We start from the raw sequence: 18,888 nt of genomic DNA on the forward strand, positions 1-18,888 counted from the left end.
CTTCAAAGTAGCCACCTTTTGCTTTGATTACTGCTTTGCACACTCTAGGCATTCTCTTGATGAGCTTCAAGAGGTAGTCACCGCTTCCTGGTCCTCAGCTGTCGGCTGTGCAGTGGCTGCGCACAGCGTGAGGGTGCTCTGTGACCTCACGCTGTGTGCGCTAGTTCACAGCATAGCTGACAAAGGGAAGGAAGCAGATCTCGGGCGATGAGGAGCGGCGGCGTCCAGGAGCAGGAGAGGTAAGTGTTTTTTTATTTTATAAAACATGAGGCTGCTTGGGGCTGAGGCAGTGAGGGTGATGAGAGGCATAATAGGGGCTAATAAGAGGCATAACATAAGGCTGATAATGGGGGCTAAAAAGGCTAGGCCTACACAACGACATTTGTCGCGCGACATTTTGTCGCACCAATGTCGTGCAACAATTTTTATAATGATAGTCTATGCTGTCGCACTGAAACATGCTGCGACTCTGACGCGACAGTTGCAAAAAATCCATTTGAGATTATTGTCGCGCGACACATGTCGTCGTGTAGACCTAGCCTAAGAGGCATAAAGCTGATAATGGGGTCTAATAACAGGCATAAGGCTGATAATGGGGGCATATAAGAGGCATAAGGCTAATAATGGGGGCCAATAAGAGGCATAAAGCTGATAATGGGGGCTAATAAGAGGCATAAGGCTGATAATGGGGGCTAATAAGAGGCATAAGGCTGATAATAGATGCTAATAAGAGGCATAAGGCTGATAATGGGGGCTAATAAGAGGCATAAGGACTGATATCGGGGTTGATGAGAGGCATAGGGGCTGACATGGGGGCTGATGAGAAGCATGTTAAGCAGCTGTTGGTTGGCGATTCTATCATAAGAGGTGTGAAGTTTGAGGAAAATGGTTTTGTGAGATGTCTCCCTGGTGCTACCGCTAGCAGGGACAGACGACGCATCCTTAATATTGTTAGGCAAGCAAAGCAGGAAAGGGACGTGGATGTTATTGCCCATCTTGGGACAAATGATATGGCTTGCAATGAGGTGAAGGAAGCTCTTTTTTTTTTTTGCAATTAAATTTCTATGTTTATATATTTTTTATTCTATTTCTTTATTGATATACAAAACGAATACACACAATATATTCAAACTTAATACAATTAATGCCATTTTTCCCCCAACCCCCCCCCCTGTGATGCGTCCACCCCTCCCCCCACCCTCCCTAAAGGGCAGAGAAGGAAGGGGAGAAGGAAGAAAGAAAGGGAAGAGAAAAAAAAAAAAAAAAAAAGGTGAAGGAAGCTTTTCACACACTTGGTAATGATATACGGGAGGTTGCATCGACTGTTTCATTCTCTGCAGTTTTGCCTGTGCATAACCTTCAGCATGACAGGAAGATGCACATTAAGGAATTCAATGTATGGCTTGGTGAATGGTGTCTGAACCAAGGGTTGGGCTTTGTGTCTCATGTTATCTCTCGTTTGGAATGGAAAAGAACTGTACAAGAAAGATGGTTTGCATCTTTCTCTCAAGGGAACGAATGTCCTCAGTGAACAGTTCAAGGTATTTGCTAAGGAGCATTTAAACTAAGAAAGGGGGGCAAAAGAGTGATAATCCAGCAGTCCGACTGCCCCCCAGAACAATGCCAGAAGATGCCAGTAGCACATAGGTTCTTCTCTTTCGGGTTTAGAGGTGACATCATCGGCGTAGGCGCACTGAGGGAGTGCTGAGGAAGCGAGCGTCCTTCTCTCAGAGCGCCTGCGCCGAATGAAGACACGTAAGGTGCAGGCGCGGGATTTGAATTGCAGACAGGGCCAGCCGGAGGAGGAGAGCGCTCGCTGGCCCTGTCAATCAACAGAAGGCGGGGGCGTTTTTTTGAAAGCAGGATGCAGCGGCTACCAGCAAGTAACCGCCCTACTTGCTGGTAGCAAGGTAATTAACATATTATAAAAGTGCGGTTTTTAAAGAAACTAAACAACAGAAAAAGGTAAGAGCACTATATATTGAATAATCGCACTATAAGGATTTTAATTAGCCCAAAAATGAAAAATGACTTTTGGGGGGTGACAGAAGCCCTTTAACCACCTCCGGACCGCTGTACGCACAGACGCGTCCTGGAGGTGGTTGATTCATTCCTCCTGGACGCGCCGGCGCGTCCTCTCGCGAGACGCGAGATTTCCTGTGAACGCGCACACACAGGCGCACGCGCTCACAGGAACGGACGGTAAGAGAGTTGATCTCCAGCCTGCCAGCGGCGATCGTTCGCTGGCAGGCTGGAGATGTGTTTTTTTTAACCCCTAACAGGTATATTAGACGCTGTTTTGATAACAGCGTCTAATATACCTGCTACCTGGTCCTCTGGTGGTCCCCTTTGTTTGGATCGACCACCAGAGGACACAGGTAGCTCAGTAAAGTACCACCAAGCACCACTACACTACACTACACCCCCCCCCCCCGTCACTTATTAACCCCTTATTAGCCCCTGATCACCCCATATAGACTCCCTGATCACCCCCCTGTCATTGATTACCCCGCTGTCATTGATCACCCCCCTGTCATTGATCACCCCCCTGTAAAGCTCCATTCAGACGTCCGCATGATTTTTACGGATCCACTGATAGATGGATCGGATCCGCAAAACGCATCCGGACGTCTGAATGAAGCCTTACAGGGGTGTGATCAATGACTGTGGTGATCACCCCATATAGACTCCCTGATCACTCCCCTGTCATTGATTACCCCCCTGTAAAGCTCCATTCAGATGTCCGCATGATTTTTACGGATCCACTGATAGATGGATCGGATCCGCAAAACGCATCCAGACGTCTGAATGAAGCCTTACAGGGGCGTGATCAATGACTGTGGTGATCACCCCATATAGACTCCCTGATCACCCCCCTGTCATTGATTACACCCCTGTCATTGATCAACCCCCTGTAAAGCTCCATTCAGATGTCCGCATGATTTTTACGGATGCACTGATAGATGGATCGGATCCGCAAAACGCATCCGGACGTCTGAATGAAGCCTTACAGGGGCATGATCAATGACTGTGGTGATCACCCCATATAGACTCCCTGATCACCCCCCTGTCATTGATTACCCCCCTGTCATTGATTACCCCCCTGTAAAGCTCCATTCAGACGTCCGCATGATTTTTACGGATCCACTGATAGATGGATCGGATCCGCAAAACGCATCCGGACGTCTGAATGAAGCCTTACAGGGGCATGATCAATGACTGTGGTGATCACCCCATATAGACTCCCTGATCACCCCCCTGTCATTGATTACCCCTCTGTAAAGCTCCATTCAGATGTCCGCATGATTTTTACGGATGCACTGATAGATGGATCGGATCCGCAAAACGCATCCGGACGTCTGAATGAAGCCTTACAGGGGCGTGATCAAGGACTGTGGTTATCACCCCATATAGACTCCCTGATCACCCCCCTGTCATTGATTACCCCCCTGTAAAGCTCCATTCAGATGTCCGCATGATTTTTACGGATGCACTGATAGATGGATCGGATCCGCAAAACGCATCCGGACGTCTGAATGAAGCCTTACAGGGGCATGATCAATGACTGTGGTTATCACCCCATATAGACTCCCTGATCACCCCCCTGTCATTGATCACCCCCCTGTCATTGATCACCCCCCTGTCATTGATCACCCCCCCTGTCATTGATCACCCCCCCTGTCATTGATCACCCTCTGTAAGGCTCCATTCAGACATTTTTTTGGCCCAAGTTAGCGGAATTATTATTTTTTTTTCTTACAAAGTCTCATATTCCACTAACTTGTGTCAAAAAATAAAATCTCACATGAACTCACCATACCCCTCACGGAATCCAAATGCGTAAAATTTTTTAGACATTTATATTCCAGACTTCTTCTCACGCTTTAGGGCCCCTAGAATGCCAGGGCAGTATAAATACCCCACATGTGACCCCATTTCGGAAAGAAGACACCCCCAGGTATTCCGTGAGGGGCATATTGTGCCAAAAAAAAAAAATTTCTATGAACTCGCCATGCCCCTCATTGAATACCTTGGGGTGTCTTCTTTCCAAAATGGGGTCACATGTGGGGTATTTATACTGCCCTGGCATTCTAGGGGCCCCAAAGCGTGAGAAGAAGTCTGGTATCCAAATGTCTAAAAATGCCCTCCTAAAAGGAATTTGGGCACCTTTGCGCATCTAGGCTGCAAAAAAGTGTCACACATCTGGTATCGCCGTACTCAGGAGAAGTTGGGGAATGTGTTTTGGGGTGTCATTTTACATATACCCATGCTGGGTGAGAGAAATATCTTGGTCAAATGCCAACTTTGTATAAAAAAATGGGAAAAGTTGTCTTTTGTCAAGATATTTCTCTCACCCAGCAAGGGTATATGTAAAATGACACCCCAAAACACATTCCCCAACTTCTCCTGAATACGGCGATACCACATGTGTGACACTTTTTTGCAGCCTAGGTGGGCAAAGGGGCCCACATTCCAAAGAGCACCTTTCGGATTTCACAGGTCATTTACCTACTTACCACACATTAGGGCCCCTGGAAAATGCCAGGGCAGTATAACTATCCCACAAGTGACCCCATTTTGGAAAGAAGACACCCCAAGGTATTCCGTGAGGGGCATGGCGAGTTCCTAGAATTTTTTATTTTTTGTCACAAGTTAGTGGAAAATGCTGATTTTTTTTTTTTATTTTTTTTTCATACAAAGTCTCATATTCCACTAACTTGTGACAAAAAATAAAAACTTCCATGAATTCACTATGCCCATCAGCGAATACCTTGGGGTCTCTTCTTTCCAAAATGGGGTCACTTGTGGGGTAGTTATACTGCCCTGGCATTCTAGGGGCCCAAATGTGTGGTAAGGATTTTGAAATCAAATTCTGTAAAAAATGACCTGTGAAATCCGAAAGGTGCTCTTTGGAATATGGGCCCCTTTGCCTACCTAGGCTGCAAAAAAGTGTCACACATCTGGTATCTCCGTACTCAGGAGAAGTTGGGGAATGTGTTTTGGGGTGTCATTTTACATATACCCATGCTGGGTGAGAGAAATATCTTGGCAAAAGACAACTTTTACCATTTTTTTATACAAAGTTGGCATTTGACCAAGATATTTATCTCACCCAGCATGGGTATATGTAAAAAGACACCCCAAAACACATTCCTCAACTTCTCCTGAATACAGAGATACCAGATGTGTGACACTTTTTTGCAGCCTAGGTGGGCAAAGGGGCCCATATTCCAAAGAGCACCTTTCGGATTTCACAGGTCATTTTTTACAGAATTTGATTTCAAAATCCTTACCACACATTTGGGCCCCTAGAATGCCAGGGCAGTATAACTACCCCACAAGTGACCCCATTTTGGAAAGAAGAGACCCCAAGGTATTCGCTGATGGGCATAGTGAGTTCATGGAAGTTTTTTATTTTTTGTCACAAGTTAGTGGAATATGAGACTTTGTATGAAAAAAATAAATAAAAAAAAAATCATCATTTTCCACTAACTTGTGACAAAAAATAAAAAATTCTAGGAACTTGCCATGCCCCTCACGGAATACCTTGGGGTGTCTTCTTTCCAAAATGGGGTCACTTGTGGGGTAGTTATACTGCCCTGGCATTCTAGGGGCCCAAATGTGTGGTAAGGAGTTTGAAATCAAATTCTGTAAAAAATGACCTGTGAAATCCGAAAGGTGCTCTTTGGAATATGGGCCCCTTTGCCTACCTAGGCTGCAAAAAAGTGTCACACATCTGGTATCTCCGTACTCAGGAGAAGTTGGGGAATGTGTTTTGGGGTGTCATTTTACATATACCCATGCTGGGTGAGAGAAATATCTTGGCAAAAGACAACTTTTACCATTTTTTTATACAAAGTTGGCATTTGACCAAGATATTTATCTCACCCAGCATGGGTATATGTAAAAAGACACCCCAAAACACATTCCTCAACTTCTCCTGAATACAGAGATACCAGATGTGTGACACTTTTTTGCAGCCTAGGTGGGCAAAGGGGCCCATATTCCAAAGAGCACCTTTCGGATTTCACAGGTCATTTTTTACAGAATTTGATTTCAAACTCCTTACCACACATTTGGGCCCCTAGAATGCCAGGGCAGTATAACCACCCCACAAGTGACCCCATTTTGGAAAGAAGAGACCCCAAGGTATTTCGTGATGGGCATAGTGAGTTCATAGAAGTTTTTATTTTTTGTCACAAGTTAGTGGAATATGAGACTTTGTAAGAAAAAAAAAAAAATCATCATTTTCCGCTAACTTGTGACAAAAAATAAAAAGTTCTATGAACTCACTATGCCCATCAGCGAATACCTTAGGGTGTGTACTTTCCGAAATGGGGTCATTTGTGGGGTGTTTGTACTGTCTGGGCATTGTAGAACCTCAGGAAACATGACAGGTGCTCAGAAAGTCAGAGCTGCTTCAAAAAGCGGAAATTCACATTTTTGTACCATAGTTTGTAAACGCTATAACTTTTACCCAAACCATTTTTTTTTTACCCAAACTTTTTTTTATCAAAGACATGTAGAACAATAAATTTAGAGCAAAATTTATATATGGATGTCGTTTTTTTTGCAAAATTTTACAACTGAAAGTGAAAAATGTCATTTTTTTGCAAAAAAATCGTTAAATTTCGATTGATAACAAAAAAAGTAAAAATGTCAGCAGCAATGAAATACCACCAAATGAAAGCTCTATTAGTGAGAAGAAAAGGAGGTAAAATTCATTTGGGTGGTAAGTTGCATGACCGAGCAATAAACGGTGAAAGTAGTGTAGGTCAGAAGTGTAAAAAGTGGCCTGGTCTTTCAGGGTGTTTAAGCACTGGGGGCTGAGGTGGTTAAGAAATGACAAGCTCTTGACAAGAGTCTTGACTACAAATGCTCGCAGTTTAGGGAATAAGATCAATGAACTTGAGTCTATAATGTGTCGTATATGTCAAAAAACCGCAGCACTCGCTTGTCTTCAATTATGCAGCATTTATTCACCAACAAAAATGTGACGTTTCGACCGTCATGGTCTTTCTCAAGCAACAGAAAGACCATGACGGTCTTGCTTGAGAAAGACCATGATGGTCGAAACGTCGCATTTTTGTTGGTGAATAAATCCTGCATAATTGAAGACAAGTGAGTGCTGCGGTTTTTTAACATATACAACGCATTTAAGGGGGATCATCAGACTGGCTCCATACACAGCTGGCACCACCAGCTTTAAACATTTTTCCTTGAGTCTATAATGGCATCTGAGAATATAGATTTAGTGTCACGACGGGGAGTTGGGGAACCCCCCCATCGCGCAATGCCCTAAGCTAACAGGCCACAATGCAGGGAAAAGGGAGCTGGTCACCTCCTAAAGCTTTCCTCAACAGGCCCTAGTCTCCTAGCTGTATGAGCCCCCTTCAAAGGTAAGAGGACTCATACCCACATGCCTAGAGGTCTAGGAATCCCTTCATTGCCCTACAGATGGTGACAGGGCAGAGAATACCTGTACATCCACAACACGGATGACAGGCATCTCCAGAGGCCCAGTAGCTGACAGGGTGCAAGACTATGGGTGAAACAGTAAGCAGGTAAGTAACACAGCAACATAACAAATGCTATCCACACTTACCTGCCGCAGCCGAGATGGAAGGACGGCTCCAGGCTGGGAAGCCCACAGTCTTGCTTTTGCTTAAACCCCTCCGAGAAAGCAAGCCCCTTTCGGAGCAGGCACACCACAACACAAACCTCCAAACAATGACCACACCAAAACAACATACACCAGGTGAAGGAGGGATAACAGAAACACACCGGAGGGGACACACAGACAGAGCAAGGGAAACAATATTACAAATAAGGATGGCTCACACAGACAGGAACATTCAGCCAGGGAGCAAAGCTCCTACACAGACTGACAAGCAAACTCTGACCTCAGGCTCCAACACACCAACATATAAGGAGGCCAGAGGTCACACCCACCACACCACTAATCATTAACCCTGTGTAAACCAAAATGGGGAAACACCACAACCAAGGAAAAATGCCTCACATGCAAACCACGTTGCCAACAGCAACCGCACATGCAGACACAGAGTCACGACCTTACCAAGGGTCGTGACACTCCCACCCCTCAAAGCCCCCTCAACCGAAAAAGGGGAAGCGGGTGGGGCCCAACAACAGGGAGGGGGAGGGGCAATGCCTGATAACCGCCAGTGTCTCCCTCCAGAACTGCCGCCAACAAACCTGGACCGAACAAAGGTCCCAGGTCGCCAGCCACCAAAGCAGACTGGAGGAAAGAACAACTGGAGGCACTGCCAGAAAGTTGCCCGTATATCCTTCCAGAACTGCTGCCAACCTACCTGGACCGACACCTAGGTCCGAGGCAGCCAGCCACCAAAGCAGTCTGGTGAAGGAACACTGGACACCGCATCCAACTCAGGAGAACGTTCCTACTCCAGGTCGCTGCCAGCAGACATTCCCAAACCGGCACCGAGCATGTATACGAAGGAATGCTGCCAGCAGCCGACCAGAGCAAGGAACCCTGAGAGGGACGAGGGGTCACCAACATGGACACGGTTAGCAAGGTGGCGGGGAATGAGCCACCAACCGTGCCGTTAACGGTGAACCCCATGACGCTCTCCCTCCGGAGAACGCGCATGTATGCTGTAAACGGCAGGCAATACATGCTGCACCCTCTTTCGAAGGCTTGCGACTGCGGAGCCTATATTTGTTATAATGTCACGACGGGGAGTGGGAGAACCCCACCATCACGCAAATCCCTAAGCTAATGGGCCACAATGCAGGGAAAAGGGAGCTGGTCACCTCCTAAAGCTTCCCTCAACAGGCCCTAGTCTCCTAGCTGTATGAGCCCCCTTCAAAGGTAAGAGGACTCATACCCACGTGCATAGAGGTCTAGGAATCCCTGCATTGCCCTAAAGATGGTGACAGGGCAGAGAATACCTGTACATCCACGACACGGATGACAGGCGTCTCCAGAGGCCCAGTAGCTGACATGGTGCAAGACTATGGGTGAAACAGTACGGCAGGTAAGTAACACAGTGTCTCGCAGCTTGTGGTATCCCGGTCTTACCCCTCCTGGCTGTCTGACCGCAGCGCTGGCTTCCCAGGTGGCCGTACACTCACAGCGTCCCACGTCCCACAACCACTACATACGTCAATAATGAGTTTTGATGAATACTGGTCTATATGGCAAGAAAATGATTAATGAACTATGAAACAGCACATAAAACGCAACATATATTGATGCGTTTTTGATGTGGTTCCATCCAGAAGGACTGCCTGACCCTGTAAATTATAAAAATACAAAAACCGCACATAAAACGCAGTTCACATTGATGCGTTTTTGATGCGGTTTCCTTCACAATGATTCTCTGACCTTGCAGTCTTCTCTATGAACCTGTTTTTATTGTCAATAAGTATATGGGAAGTTATTTATTATCATAATTTTCATTTAAGTATATTTTAACTGTGAATAGTGATACAAAGAAGTAGCAATCTAATCCATCCCACATATTAGGATAAGCACAGAAAAGTGGGATTATGGGTAAGAAAAATCCATATATAAGGAGTGAGAATCCACTCACTCGGTTGGCCACTGAGGAAGGGGCGTAAGACACTGAAACGCGTCTGGCAATACAGAGTGAGCGTGGATTCCTAGAAAGAATAAGGAAGCTTTACATCCAAAGATACAAATATACGAGATCCTTTTTCGGCATAGAACCGGAGTACAAGTCGCACATCAGTGACGTCAGTCCAGCGCTTAGCCGGTACCCCAGACAACCAGGTCACGTGGGACGCCACGCTACGGCCGAGTACACCACGTGGGACGCTGCGAGTGTACGGCCACCTGGGAAGCCAGCGCTGCGGTCAGACAGCCAGGAGGGGTAAGACCGGGATACCACAAGCTGCGAGAGACTGTAAGTAACCGTAGTTCAGTCTCAGAGTTAATAATCTGTACATATCTCTGTACGCTCACATTACCGGACATTGTTACACAAGTATCATTACTGCTCCATCAGGATTTGGCCATAGTGCCATCGCTACTATATTATCATCACTGCTCTAACAAAACTGGCCATAGTGCCCCCTCTATATTAGTACCACATGATAATAGGACTTCGATTGGGACATTTGGCCATAGTGCCATTATTACAACAGTTGATTTGGGACATTGTTTTGCACTATTATTAATAATATTGCTGCTACATCAACCTACAATTAGAGATTGCTATATAGGACTATTGCAAGTGACGTGCTATATACGTGTGATGTATGTTTTTTATGTATGTTTTATATAAATTTTAAGGGTGTGTTTTTAAAGTATTAAAATACTACTTAATCATCCATCTAGTGGTTCCCTTCTGAGTGTGCCCCCTCATTTTTGCATACATTCCATTTACCTCTCTCAGGTCCTGAGGGTAGGACCGGAGGGTGAGCACCTATCCATATGAAATAGGGGTGAGCCGCTGTATCTCTTACATTTCTTTCAGGTAAGTAACACAGCAACATAACAAATGCTATCCACACTTACCTGCCGCAGCCGAGATGGAAGGTCGGCTCCAGGCTGGGAAGCCCACAGTCTTGCTTTTGCTTAAACCCCTCCGGGAAAGCAAGCCCCTTTCGGAGCAGGCACACCACGACACAAACCTCCAAACAATGACCACACCAAAACAACATACACCAGGTGAAGGAGGGATAACAGAAACACACTGGAGGGGACAGACAGACAGAGCAAGGAAAACAATATAACAAATAAGGATGGCTCACACAGACAGGAACATTCAGCCAGGGAGAAAAGCTCCTACACAGACTGACAAGCAAACTCTGACCTCAGGCTCCAACACACCAACATATAAGGAGGCCAGAGGTCACACCCACCACACCACTAATCATTAACCCTGTGTAAACCAAAATGGGGAAACGCCACAACCAAGGAAAAATGCCTCACATGCAAACCACGTTGCCAACGGCAACCGCACGTGCAGACACAGAGTCACGACCTTACCAAGGGTCGTGATATTTAGTGGCTGTTACTGAGACATGGTTCAATGGGAGTAATGACTGGGATATAACAATACCAGGGTTCTCTCCATATAGGAAAGACAGAGAAGGCAAGAAAGGGGAGGGGTGGCCCTGTATGTGAAAGATAGCATAAGATCTAATTTAATACAAGTTAGCGAGACCAATTTAGAGTCAGTTTGGGTTACGTTGCAGCTTGATAATCATAAGGTAACTTGTGTAGGTGTGATATATAGACCACCTAGCCAAGTCAAAGAATTAGATGATCTACTAGTTGAGGAAATAGCTAAAATGACATTTAAAGGGGAAGTTATCATTATGGGAGACTTTAATCTTCCTGATGTAAACTGGAAAACCAAAATAGCTAGTTCTGCCAGGAGTACAGATATTCTAAATTCCCTACTGGGATTATCTCTACAGCAAGTATTGGAGGAGCCAACCCGAAAGGAGGTCATTTTAGATTTAGTATTCACAAATGGGAATTTGGTATCTGATATTACTGTTGGGGAAAGCTTGGGATCTAGTGATCACCAGTCAGTGTGGTTTACTATAAGTACAGTGACTGAGTCACACCACACAAAAACAAAAGTTTTAGATTTTAGAAAAACTGACTTTTCTAAAATTAGATTAGAGGTATATGAGTCCCTATCAGATTGGAACAGTTTCAATGGAATCCAGGAGAAATTGCACTACTTAAAAGTGGCACTATTGAAGGCAACAGATAATTGCATTAGGCTTGTCAGTAAAAGCAAAAAAAGGAAGAGACCACTGTGGTACTCAGCAGAAGTGGCCAAAATCATTAAAAATAAAAAGATAGCAATTAGTAATTATAAAAATTAAAAAAAACGAGGATGACAGGCAAATTTATAAGATTAGGCAGAGAGAGGCCAAGCAATTTATAAGAGCTTCTAAAGCACAGGCGATAAGACATTCTTCAGATACAAAAATGAAAAAAGGGAACTAAAACAAGGAATTACCAAATTAAAAACAAAAGAAGGAAGGTATATGGAAGAAGATAAAGAACTAGCTGACTGCCTCAATGAATACTTCTGTTCAGTTTTTACATTGGAAAATGAAGGAAAAGGACCTCAGTTAGGAAGGAAGACTAATGCATCTTTTGATGCATGTGTCTTTACAGAGGAAGAGGTTCTAAGTCAGCTGTCTAAAATTAATACAAATAAGTCACAGGGGCCTGATGGGATACACCCAAAGCTATTAAAAGAGCTTAGCGGTGAACTAGCAAAACTATTAACAAATTTATTTAACCAATCACTGGTAATAGAAGTCGTCCCAAAAGATTGGAAATTAGCAAATGTTGTGCCCATTCACAAGAAAGGTAGTAGGGAGGAATCGGGCAACTATAGGCCAGTAAGCCTGACATCAATAGTGGGGAAATTAATGGAAGCCATACTTAAGGAGAGGATTGTGGAACATCTAAAATCCCATGGATTGAAAGATGAAAAACAGCATGGGTTTACTTCAGGGAGATCATGTCAAACTAATCTTATAGATTTTTTTGATTGGGTGACTAAAATAATAGATGGCGGAGGTGCAGTAGACATCGCTTATCTAGACTTTAGTAAGGCTTTTGATACTGTCCCACATAGAAAGCTTATCAATAAATTACAGTCTTTGTGCTTGGACTCCCATATTGTTGAATGGATTAGGCAGTGGCTGAGGGACAGACAACAGAGGGTTGTAGTCAATGGAGTATATTCAGACCACGGTCTTGTAACCAGTGGGGTACCTCAGGGATCTGTTCTGGGACCCATATTGTTTAATATCTTTATTAGCGAAATTGCAGAAGGCCTCGATGGTAAGGTGTGTCTTTTTGCTGATGACAAAAAGATTTGCAACAGGGCTGATGTTCCTGGAGGGATACACCAAATGGAAAAGGATTTAGGAAAACTAGAGGAATGGTCAAAAATCTGGCAACTAAAATTTAATGTTGATAAGTGCAAGATAATGCACCTGGGGCGTAAAAACCCAAGAGCAGAATATAAAATCAGTGATGCAGTCCTAATCTCAGTATCTGAGGAAAGGGATTTAGGGGTCATTATTTCAGAAGACTTAAAGGTAGGCAGACAATGTCATAGAGCAGCAGGAAATGCTAGCAGAATGCTTGGGTGTATAGGGAGAGGCATTACCAGTAGAAAAAGGGAGGTGCTCATGCCGCTGTACAGAGCACTAGTGAGACCTCATTTGGAATATTGTGCTCAGTACTGGAGAGCATATCTCGAGAAGGATATTAATACTTTGGAGAGAGTTCAGAGAAGAGCTACTAAACTAGTACATGGATTGCAGGACAAAACTTACCAGGAAAGATTAAAGGACCTTAACATGTATAGCTTGGAAGAAAGACGAGACAGGGGGGATATGATAGAAACTTTTAAATACATAAAGGGAATCAACAAGGTAAAAGAGGAGAGAATATTTAAAAGAAGAAAAACTGCTACAAGAGGACATAGTTTTAAATTAGCGGGGCAAAGGTTTAAAAGTAATATCAGGAAGTATTACTTTACTGAGAGTAGTGGATGCATGGAATAGCCTTCCTGCAGAAGTGGTAGCTGCAAATACAGTGAAGGAGTGTCACGGATGGTGTACAGGGAAACAAGACAATACAATATAATCTATGACTCACTGGATCCACAACTAAGGAACAAAAGGGAGACCCCTGCATGAGACCTGCCACTCTCCCTTACTGCTCAGCCTATGCGAACACCCCAAAGGTGGATGGGCGCATATCCACGTACCTCGACTATCTTACACCTGAAGACCCTACAATAGTGAGGGGACACGACCACCGGCTCCCTACACAGACACGGAGGGAGTCAGGGTCACCTGGATCCAGAAAACAGAAAATCACAAATACATAAACAGCACTTATCTTGCAGACGACTGGGAACTAGGAACTAGGAACAGCATGCACACACATTCCAGGAAGTTGTATAAGCCGCAACCTAATGCATTATGGGGAGGAACTTAAAGGGAAGCAATCAGTCCAACTGCATGACAGCTGAGATAGGCTAACGAGATGAGGAACTGAAAACCAAAACAAAGAAACTCAAGGAGGAGGTTCTGGACGGCTCCTGTCAGAGCTTTTCAGCTGTCTGGTTGTGACAGTACCCCTCCCTCTACGAGTGGACTCCGGACACTCAGAGCCCACCTTCTCAGGATGGGACCTATGGAAAGCCCTGATGAGACGAGTGGCCTTAATGTCCGTCACTGGGACCCACATCCTCTCCTCAGGACCATAACCCTCCCAATGAACGAGGTACTGGAGGGAACCGCGGACAAGACGAGAATCCACAATCCTAGAGACCTGAAATTCAAGATTTCCATCAACCATAATCAGAGGAGGAGGCAAAGGTGAGGGTACAATAGGTTGAACATAAGGTTTCAATAAGGACTTATGAAAAACATTATGGATCTTCCAAGTCTGAGGAAGATCAAGACGGTAGGCAACAGGATTGATGACAGACAGGATCTTGTAAGGCCCAATAAACCTAGGACCCAACTTCCAGGAGGGAACCTTCAATTTGATATTCTTGGTAGACAACCACACCAGATCACCAACATTCAGGTCCGGACCAGGCACACGTCTCTTATCCGCGACACGCTTATATCTCTCACTCATGCTCTTTAGATTATCCTGAATCTTTTGCCAAATAGATGACAAAGACGAGGAGAATCTGTCCTCATCAGGTAAACCAGAAGACCCCTCTCCCAAGAAAGTCCCAAACAGCGGATGAAACCCATATGCACCAAAAAATGGTGACTTATCAGAGGACTCCTGACGACGGTTATTTAAAGCAAACTCAGCAAGGGACAAAAACGAACACCAATCCTGTTGCCTACCGTCTTGATCTTCCTCAGACTTGGAAGATCCATAATGTTTTTCATAAGTCCTTATTGAAACCTTATGTTCAACCTATTGTACCCTCGCCTTTGCCTCCTCCTCCGATTATGGTTGATGGAAATCTTGAATTTCAGGTCTCTAGGATTGTGGATTCTCGTCTTGTCCGCGGTTCCCTCCAGTAGCTCGTTCATTGGGAGGGTTATGGTCCTGAGGAGAGGATGTGGGTCCCAGTGACGGACATTAAGGCCACTCGTCTCATCAGGGCTTTCCATAGGTCCCATCCTGAGAAGGTGGGCTCTGAGTGTCCGGAGTCCACTCGTAGAGGGAGGGGTACTGTCACAACCAGACAGCTGAGAAGCTCTGACAGGAGCCGTCCAGAACCTCCTCCTTGAGTTTCTTTGTTTTGGTTTTTTAGTTCCTCATCTCGTTAGCCTATCTCAGAAGCATCAACCTCAACTATGAAGGGTAAAGAAATATCAGGTTGTACCAGGATGGGAGCGGAAGCAAAACTCTCCTTGATATTAGAAAAGGCCTTACGCGCCTCTACCGACCAGGAAGAAAAATCTACCCCCTTTCTGGTCATATCAGTGAGTGGTTTAACAACAGAGGAATAATTAAAAATAAATTTCCTGTAATAATTGGCAAAGCCCAAAAAACGCATCAGCGCCTTCTGATTCTCAGGAAGCTCCCACTCAAGCACAGCGCGGACCTTCTCGGGGTCCATGCGAAAACCAGAAGCGGAGAGAAGAAACCCCAGAAATTGAATTTCTGGAACCGCAAACACACATTTTTCCAGTTTCGCGTATAATTTATTCTCCCGCAGGATGAGCAAGACCTGACGTAAGTGTTCCTTATGAGTCTTGAAATCAGGAGAAAAGATCAAAATGTCATCCAAATACACTAATACAAATTTTCCCATTAAATGATAAAAAATGCTGTTCACGAAATGCTGAAAAACGGCTGGGGCATTCATCAAACCAAAAGGCATAACCAAATTCTCAAAATGGCCCTCAGGGGTATTGAAAGCCGTCTTCCATTCGTCTCCTTCTCTGACCCTGACCAGATTGTATGCCCCTCTTAGGTCTAATTTGGAAAAGACTTTAGCCCCAACAACCTGGTTAAACAGGTCCGGAATCAGAGGAAGCGGATAAGGGTCACGAATAGTGATACTGTTCAGCTCCCTGAAATCCAGACAAGGTCTTAAAGAACCATCTTTTTTCTTAACAAAGAAAAAAACAGCGGCAACAGGTGACTTCGAGGGTCGTATGTGTCCTTTTCTCAGACTCTCAGAGATATAAGCACGCATAGCGACCCTCTCAGGTTGGGAAAAATTGTATAAACGAGATTTAGGGAGCTTGGCGCCTGGGATGAGATTAATAGGGCAATCGTACTCCCTGTGCGGAGGCAAATCCTGAACTCCACTCTCCGAGAAGACATCCCAAAATTCAGAGAGGAAAGGTGGTACAGTCTTAGTAGAAACCTTAGAAACAGATGCCATGAGGCAATTCTCTCTGCAAAAGTCACTCCAAAAATTTATTTGCCTCGCTTGCCAATCAATGGTGGGGTTATGTTTAGTGAGCCAGGGTAGCCCCAACACTAGAGGAGTAGGCAAACCGCTAAGGACGAAACATGACACATCCTCAACATGAGCATCACTCACAATTAAACGGATATTGTGAACTATGCCCTTTAATGATTTCTGAGAAAGTGGAGCGGAATCAATAGCAAAAACAGGAATATCCTTTCCCAAAGTGCATACCTGGAAACCATGAGTTATTGCAAATTGATTATCAATGAGATTGACAGCTGCTCCACTATCCACAAAATCTCACAAAAAATGCTCTTGCTCTCTAGCGCCACCCTAGCAGGCAGGACAAAACGGGAACTACAAGCAAACGGAAAACCTTCAATTTCCGCCTCAACCCTGCCAATAGTAACAGACGGAACATTTTTAAAAGATTTTTTCCTTTTTGTTTCTTTATTACTCTCAGAAAACTGCCTGAATCTCCTAGAGGGACAAACATTTGCCAAATGATTTATACCTCCACAACAAAAACAAACCCTCCCATGCGGGCTGAATCTTCTATTGTCTGAGGCAATCAACCCCAGCTGCATGGGCTCCTGCTCAGAAGGGGCTGACAGCGACTGAGACCCCTGCGCACAGAATGAGAGCGCTGCACTGTCCCGGGACTGAGTATGACAGGAAGGAGAGATCTCTCCTCTCTCTCTAAGACGCCTGTCAATACGAACAGCCTGAGACATAGCAGAATCCAAGGAGATAGGCCTCTCATGAAAGGCAAATGCATCTTTCAATCCCTCTGAAAGACCATGGCAAAATTGACTTCGGAGTGCAGCATCATTCCAACCAGTATCAGCTGCCCATCTCTGAAATTCTGAGCAGTATATCTCTGCGGATTGTTTACCCTGGCATAACAGACGTAGTCTAGACTCAGCCAGAGCAATACGATCCGGATCATCATATATCTGACCCAGGGCTAAAAAGAATTCATCCACTGAGCGGAGGGGCCGTGCCCCCTCCGGTAGCGAAAAGGACCAGGACTGAGCGTTACCCCTGAGCAGCGATACAATGATCCCCACCCTCCGTTTCTCATCACCAGAGGAATGGGGAAGAAGGCGAAAATGGAGTTTGCAAGCCTCTCTAAAACACACAAAATTCTCACTACCCCCAGAGAACGTATCCGGGAGCGAGATCTTAGGCTCAGCACAAACTCCATGAACGCAAGCTGAACCGGTCACTTGAAACTGAGAAAAAATCCTACGGAGATCAGCCACCTCCAATGAAAGACCCTGGAGGCGTTCAGCCAAAAGTGAAACCGGATCCATGCTTGAGACGGTTTCGGCGGCTTATAATGTCACGGATGGTGTACAGGGAAACAAGACAATACAATATAATCTATGACTCACTGGATCCACAACTAAGGAACAAAAGGGAGACCCCTGCATGAGACCTGCCACTCTCCCTTACTGCTCAGCCTATGCGAACACCCCAAAGGTGGATGGGCGCATATCCACGTACCTCGACTATCTTACACCTGAAGACCCTACAATAGTGAGGGGACACGACCACCGGCTCCCTACACAGACACGGAGGGAGTCAGGGTCACCTGGATCCAGAAAACAGAAAATCACAAATACGTAAACAGTTAGGTTGTATAAGCCGCAACCTAATGCATTATGGGGAGGAACTTAAAGGGAAGCAATCAGTCCAACTGCATGACAGCTGAGATAGGCTAACGAGATGAGGAACTGAAAACCAAAACAAAGAAACTCAAGGAGGAGGTTCTGGACGGCTCCTGTCAGAGCTTCTCAGCTGTCTGGTTGTGACAAGGAGTTTAAGCATGCATGGGATAGGCATAAGGCCATCCTTTATATAAGATAGGGCCAGGGGCTATTCATAGTATTCAGTATATTGGGAAGACTAGATGGTCCAAATGGTTCTTATCGGGGGGCGTCGCTGCAGCTCTCCCGCCATTCTAACAAATTAAGCTATTTCCACGATAAAAAATCAGCTTTCAACCGACCGACATGGGCAGAAAGACAGCCAAGACCACGGCGGACACCGACCATCCGGGTGATGGAGCCGGTATCCAGAAGTTCTTCGGTTCCCAGTCGAGCACAGCGGGACAGCAGGGAGCTCCCAAGATGGCCGCCGGCACCTCCACGCCGCTTCCAGAGAGTGGCTACCGGTCGGTCCCCTCAGATACTGACTCCAGGAGTCCTTCCTCGTGCACCACCGATATTGGATGGGACCTACGAGCACAACTAAGAGCCTTACCTACAAAGGAGGACTTAGAAAATTCGGTCTCCCGCCTCGAGCAAACTTACAAGTCAGAGATGGAGGTACTGAAGGGGGAGATTGTACATTTGGGTCACCGGGTGGAGGCCTCTGAGAAAACGCAGGAGGCTGTCTTCGAACACCTTGCAGATCACCAGCAGGTGCTTTCTGCCCACTCCTTACAGATATCCCAGATTTTATCCCACATTGACGACATTGA

Source organism: Bufo bufo, chromosome 2 (assembly GCF_905171765.1).
Source record: "Bufo bufo chromosome 2, aBufBuf1.1, whole genome shotgun sequence".
NCBI lineage: Eukaryota > Metazoa > Chordata > Amphibia > Anura > Bufonidae > Bufo > Bufo bufo.